Genomic DNA, 7,469 nt, shown 5'->3' on the forward strand with positions numbered 1-7,469 from the left:
TTTAGCGTAAAAAGAAAAAATATATTTGCCGCTCTGCGGTGCAGTTATTTTTTTTAAAGCCTTTTGTGGCGTGTATTAGCACAAAAAGAAAAAATACATTTGCCACTCTGCTTTGCAGTTATTTCTTGTTGAGCCTTTTGTGACGTGTATTAGCACAAAAAGAAAAGATACATTTGCGGTGCAGTAATCTGTTGTAAAGGATTTTGTGGGGTGTTTTAGCGGAAAAAGAAAAATATATATTTGCCGCTCTGCGGTGCAATTATTTCTTGTGCAGGAAGGAGCAAGGGTTCGTCATTGAGGAAAGGTACGTGTCACCGAGGTTCCTGGCCTCTGTGAGATAGGAACCGGTAATTTTGTGTGTCAGCGGCAGCTAGTGCTCGCTGACACTGTTTTTACTTAGTGTGGCTGTAAAGCCGATTCAGGACGGTTCTTATTAGGAGCATCCAAAGAGCAGGGTGGGTGGCTGTTCCCCATGTTCCAGGCCAGGTTTTGGGCTGGGATTTAAAAACCCAGCCGGCAGCTCAGCTGGGTGTGGAATGATCCTCCAGGTGATAGTGGAGCTGTAGAAGCTCTGTGTTTGGGAGCTGAGGAGTTCCGCCATGCTGCAAGGCTGAGAGTCACATGAGAGCCGCCTGCTGGGAGTCAGGCGCCCTAAAGCCTGCTGTAGACTGCCAGGTGACATGTTTTGTTCTGTGGACTCTTGCTGTGTGAATTAACACCATGATTCTTGCTGTGTGAATTAACACCAGGACCCTGCAAAGTATTGTTTTTCTTTTCTGCCCTTTTGTGTGAATAAACACTGAACTTTTGCTTTCAACCGTGGTCTTGCCTCTGTATTGCATCTGCTTACCCTGTCTACCAGAGAAAATCCCTACAATTGGTGGCTTGTGTCGGGCAAGCGCAGTGAGGCTGGCGTGAAAGCCGAAATATTTTTTGGTTTGCACACGGTTGCATGTCATTTATCAAACCGGCTAGCTTCAAACCTGTGTCACATGACAAAATTGAGGCTGTTGTGAAGGCCCTCATGGAGGCTAATCTGCAGCACGAGAGACCAACCTGCAGCAACGCGAGGCTAATAAGCAGCAGCAAGAGACCAACCAGTTGCTGCTACAACACGTGCAGACAACCCCAAGCGCCCACGATGCCCGGAAAGCTGTCCGTGCAGCGATCCCTAAAATGACCCCCGCAGACGATGTCGAAACCTACATGGCGATGTTTGAGAAAGTGGCCACCAGGGAAAAGCTGCCCTAAGACCAGTGGGCTGAGGTCGTCGCTCCTTTTCTGGCATCAGAGTCCCAGCGGGTGTATTTTGACTTGCCGGACAATCAAGCGGCCGACTATCCAAAGGTAAAGGGTGAGATTTTGGCAAGACTGGGGGGGTGAATGTGCTGGTCCAGACCCAGCGGGTGCATCAGTGGGGGTTCAACCCGGCTAAGCACGTGAGACCCCAGTATTATAACCTGCTCAATCTGTTGCAAAAGTGGCTACAACCTGACGTGCTGAGCCTTTGCTATGCTGGACCGGTTGTTAGCAGACTGGTTCTGGAGGGCTCTGCCACCCCCTCTCCAGCAATGGATTGGCCAGGTCTCTCCAGGTAATGCGCTGGAGATTGTCGACCTGGTGGAGCGCTATGAGGCTACCCGGAACTTACAGGGGGGTTCTTTTGGGAGGGAAGCAGTCAAATCCCGTATGTTTCCACCCCAGACCCGGCGACTGGTGCCCACCAAACCTGCCCGGGATGTAACCCCTGTGGGCCTCGCACCAATAGTCTGCTGGCGGTGTCGGGAGCCTGGCCATGTTCGAGCGGACTGTCCACAGCAGGGGGAACCCATGGACACGAACTATGGCTTCCGTCAATAATTGTATGCCAGGAAGCGGTGTGCAGTGTGTGCTCCGGAGACACTGAATAACCTGTGCCAGGTGGAGGTGGGAGACACTCCAGCGGAGGCTCTGTTGGACTCAGGGAGTCTGGTGACCCTGGTAAGGGCTCCCCTGGTACGGAGTCATGAGTATACTGGCCGTAATGTAGGGGTCATGTGTATACATGGGGACTTAAAAGACTACCCTACTGCTATGGTGTCTCTGTCCACAGTTTCCGGCCGGTGGACCCACGAGGTGGCTGTCGCAACCTGTCTACGTTATGAACTTATAATAGGGAGAGACTTCCCGGCACTGTGGCCTGTTCTGAGATTGACTGATACCCATGAGACAGATGTAACCCTAGCAGAGTGGTCCAGCTCAAGGGGTAGACCAGAACCCTGGGAACCTAAGTCCGAATGATCACCGGTAGGGGTGACCGCCACTTCGGTGGAAGAGGGGGAGACAACCCCGCTATGTGTAATGGTAGGAGACATGGAGGACTTGCCTCCAGGTCCTGAGCTGGCAGACCTCAATGTCTCAGGGGATAATTTCGGTACTGCACAACACCAAGATCCAACCCTATCCCGAGCCTGGGAAAATGTGTTAATGATAGATGGTGAACCATAACAACCAGGGGCAGAGTCGGTGTTCCCCCGTTTTGTGGTTCATCAGAGTATGTTGTATTGTGTAAACCAGCTGCGAGGTGAATCCATTGAACAGTTGGTGGTGCCCCAGGCTTATCACAAACTTGTGTTAGAGTTAGCCCACCAGCATGATCTTGTGTGTCATCTGGGAATGCAGAAAACACAGGACCGAATACTACAACAGCTTTACTGGCCCAGTGTGTTTAAGGAGGTAGACGAATTCTGTAAGTCTTGCCCGACCTGCCAAGCAACCAGCCCCCAGCACCTTTTCCGCAGCCCCTTGGTACCTCTCCCGATCATTAAGGTACTGTTTGAGCAAATCGCTATGGACCTAGTGGGCCCAGTACCGAAGTCCGCTAGGGGACACCAACACATCTTGGTTGTCCTTGATTATGCCACTCGGTACCCGGAGGCAGTGCCACTGCGACATACATCGGTGAAACTTATAGCTAAAGAGCTAATGTAGATGTTCTCCCAAGTGGGGCTACCTAAAGAGGTGCTGACTGACCAGGGGACCCTTTTTATGTCCAAGGTCATGAGGGAACTAAGTGCTGCGTATTAAACAGTTACGGACATCCGTGTACCATCCACAAACGGACGGACTGGTTGAAAGGTATAACAAAACTCTAAAAACCATGTTAAAAAGGGTGTTGTCCAAAGATGGAAAGGATTGGGACCTTCTTCTGCCCTATCTCATGTTTGCAGTGCGAGAGGTGCCCCAGGCCTCTACTGGGTTCTCGCCCTTCGATTTGCTATATGGCAGATGTCCTTGTGGCTTGTTGGACATAGTCAAAGAGGCGTGGGAACAACAACCCACTCCGCATAAAAGCGTCCTTGAATATTTCACCAAGATGCAACAGCGCATAGAGACCGTTTTGCCTCTTGTCAGGGAGCATATGGAGGCCGCTCAGCGAGCCCAGAGTCGGATCTGTAATCAGCAGGCTCGGGTCCGGATCTTTAACCCAGGTGATCAGGTTTTGGTTCTGGTGCCGACCGTGTACAGTAAGTTCCTAGCCAGGTGGCAGGGGGCCTACGAGGTACGATAATGAATTAGAAAGAAAATGGGAGAAAAAAAACAACCCTGGCTCTGAGCTCTGCGCTGTGATTGGACAGCGCTGCTGTCAGGGAGAAAGAAAGACACTGGCGTCTCCTCCTACTTGCACGGAATGTTGAGAAATTACCGGGGGCCACAGCGGACAAACGGAGCACCGCTCTATGCAGCCTGCTACTAAGTTTATATTCTTTGGACCCATGAAAGGTCCTCTTTAAGCTAAGCCAGGTATTTTTCTGTTTTGGACCTCACCAAAGGGTACTGGCAGGTACCCATGACGGAGGCTGCCAAAGAGAAAACTGCCTTTGTTACACCAGAGGGACTGTACCAATATAAAGTGCTACCCTTTGGCCTGCATGGCGCCCCTGCCACTTTTCAACGTCTAATAAATAATGTACTTCGTCCACATCAGCCTTGGCTTACCTGGACGATATTATCATTCACGGTACCGACTGGGAAAGTCACCTGCCAAAAACAGCCATTTGACTCAGAGGATTCACAGGTATATTATTTATTTATAAGGAGAATATGAGCAAGCTGATCAAGTCCGTTAAACACATCATGGAATCAGATAGGGATGTGCAAAATAAACCACCCAAGGAAGGGTTATATTACTTCCCTGTGTCAGCTGCTAAGGTGTTACCATCTCACCGCTGTCTTAATACGTGGCTCAAATCTGGCTGGGAAAAACCTGAAGGTCGGGTAGACCTGGGCGCCAGATTTAAAGCGATATATAAAACAGATCAGGAAGCAGCATCTTCTTGGCAGAATCCACCCTATTGTTCCTCCCTATTGATTTCCTGAGAAAGTACAGCTCCGAGGCCTACTTCAGAGGCATCGGTCTGTACCACAAACTCCCTCTTGAAGTCGGGCATCACCCAAACCGGTAACCCGCACAGGACCGACTTCAATGTGGAAAAAGCCTCTTCCGCCTGGTCATTCCAGCGGACCATCACGGACTTCCGTCCCTTCAGGAACCCTGTCAACGGAGCCGCTAAAGTGGCAAAATAGGGAACAAACCTCATAATAGCCCACCATTCCCAGGCAAGTCCGGTGCTATAATAAGGCAGACCAAGCGGCTGCCTTAGGGCGCAGAGACGGTGGGGAAGCGCTTCATTAGTACCGGAGGACCGGGAAGCGTTGAAAGATCTGTACTCACCGCTTCCTGGTCCTCCGCTTGTCTGTCTGCTCTGCAGGGCTGCGTACCATGTGACCTCACTGTGCACCGCCTTCACAGCTGACAGCCGAGAACCAGGAAGAAAAGAGAGAGAGAGAGAGAGAGAGAGAGAGAGCGCTGGTGGTGAGGAGTGGCGGCGTCCAGAAGCAGGAGAGGTAATTTTTTTTTGTTTTGTTTTTATTTGCGCTGATGGCTGATATGGTGGGGCATGATTTCAAATTTGTTTGACCACAGCACTTTTTCGGGTCACGTCCGGGTTTTGTTCTTAGCTCCACCACAAGAACTGTATACGCCATATAGATTTAGACAGCACTCCAATAACAGTGAATTTTATTTCATTTCAGCCGGGCACAGTGGTACGCAAGAAGCAATGTTTCGGGCTACAGAACCGTAATGTCCCATCCGGCTTGGGTATTAAGACTATCGGACTGGCCCCTTAACTTTTGGACTACTCAATGACGTGTAGCTGCAGCATTAGCTGCAGTTGCTCCGCAATTGCTTGTTGCCGAGCCTCGGGTGCCCGGTATGGTTTTAACCAGACTTTTGCCTGAGGCTCAGTGATAATGTTATGCCAGATTATGAAAGTGCATCCAGGGAGGTCCGAGAACACATCTGTGTTCCGACTAAAGAACTCCCTGGTTTCCTGAGCCTGTTTAGAGGAGAGGCTGTCAGCAATTTTCACTGTGGCAGCCGCTTCCCTTGCTTCAGACAGAGGGGCCGAAACCACTTTCCCTAGAAACACTGGTTGCGGGCTGTCTTCAGTACAGGTTTCTCTATCTTTCCATGGTTTGAGCAGATTCACATGGTACACCTGCTCAGGCTTTCGCCTCCCTGGCTGGTGTACCTTGTAATCTACCTCTCAAATTTTTTTTCAAGTACCTCGTAGGGCCCGTGCCACCTAGCTAGGTACTTACTGTCTACGATTGGTACCAGAACCAATACCTGATCACCCGGGTTAAGGATCCGGACCCAAGCCTGCTGATTATAGACCCTACTACCTTGCATCTGGGTGACGTACTCAACACTTTTGTGCAGTGTGGGTTGTTGTTCCCACGCCTATTTGGCCATGTCCAACAGATCGTGAGGGTGTCTGCAATATAGCAGTTGGAAGGGCGAGAACCCAGTAGAGGCCCGGGGCACCTCTCGCACTGCGAACATGAGATAGGGCAGAAGAAGGTCCCAGTCCCTCCCATCCTTAGACACTACTCTTTTTAGCATATTTTTTAATGTTTGATTAAGCCTCTCTACCAAGCCATCCGTTTGCGGATGATACAAGGACATCTGTAGCTGTTTTATGTGGAGCAATTTACAAAGTTCCCTCATGACCTAAACAGGTCCCTTGGTCAGTCAGAACCTCCTTAGGCAGACCGACTCGAGAAAACATTTCGATTAACTCCCTTGCTATGAGTTTGGCTGATGTATGATGCAGTGGCACTGCCTCCGGGTACAGAGTGGCGTAGTCGAGGACGACCAAGATGTGTTGGTGCCCTCTAGCGGACTTCCATACCGGGCCTACGAAAGATCCATAGCGATTCGCTTGAAAGGGACCTCGATAATCTAGAGGGGTCCTAGGGAACTACAGAAATGTGGCTGGGAGCTCGTTGGGCAAGACTTACAATATTCTTCTACCTCTGAACATACTGGGTCAATAAAACCGTTGTAGTATCCAGTCCAGTGTTTTCTGAATTCCCAGATGACCCCCGAGAACATGCTGTTGGGCTAACTCTAACACGAGTTTTAGATAAGCCTGGGGCACCACCAACTGTTCAATGGATTCACCTCGCAGCTGGTTTACCCGATACAACATATCATATCAGGCTCGGGATAGGGTTGGGTCCCGGTGTTGTGAAGAACCTAAATTATCCCCGGAGACATTGAGGTCTGCAAGCTCAGGACCCGGCGGCAAGTCCTCCATGTCTCCCACCATCACACTTAGCGGGGTTGTCTCCCCCCTCTTTCACCGAAGTGGCGGTCACCCCTACCGCTGGCCCTTCGGACTTAGGTTCCCAGGGTTCTGGTCTCCCCCCTGAGCTGGGCCACTCTGCTAGAGTTACATCTGTCTCACGGGTATCTGTAACTTTCATATCCGGCTATAGTCTCTCCCAATTATTAATTCATACTGTAATTTTGTGGCGACGGACACCTCATGAGTCCACCTGCCAGCCGCCGTTGACAGAGAGACCAGGGCGGTTGGATAGTCCTTTAAGTCCCCATGACTGCACACAACTCCTACTTTTCGGCCAGTATACTCGGCGGGCTGCACCAGGGCAGCTCTCACCAGGCTCCTTGAATCCAGCAGTGCCACCGCCAGAGTGACCCCACTTCCACCTGGCACAGGTGGGTATTGTCTATAGTCTCGAAAGGTACCTGTGGCACACAGCTTCCTGGCATACAATAAGTGGTGGTAGCCATAGTTGGTATCCATGGGTTCACCCCGATGGGGACAATCGCCAACAGATGGTCCAGCATAGCAGTGAGAGTCAACACGTCAAGCTCTAGCCATTTTTGCAACCGGTGTAACAGGTCATAATATTGTGGTCTGGCGGGTTCAGCCTTCAAGACCATTAACCTGGCAACAGATTTCCTGTGCAATACCGCGCAGCTTCAGCTAAAATTTGCGGCCAAATCCATGGCCCTTGTGTCAGCAGCCCGTAGGCTCTTATGGCTTAAGCCTTGGGTCGCTGACAACTCTTCTAAATTCAATGTGGCCTTCCCTTTGAGCCTAACCGTCTGTTCT

The sequence above is a fragment of the Bufo gargarizans genome, chromosome 2, assembly GCF_014858855.1.
Source record: "Bufo gargarizans isolate SCDJY-AF-19 chromosome 2, ASM1485885v1, whole genome shotgun sequence".
Classification (NCBI taxonomy): Eukaryota; Metazoa; Chordata; class Amphibia; order Anura; family Bufonidae; genus Bufo; species Bufo gargarizans.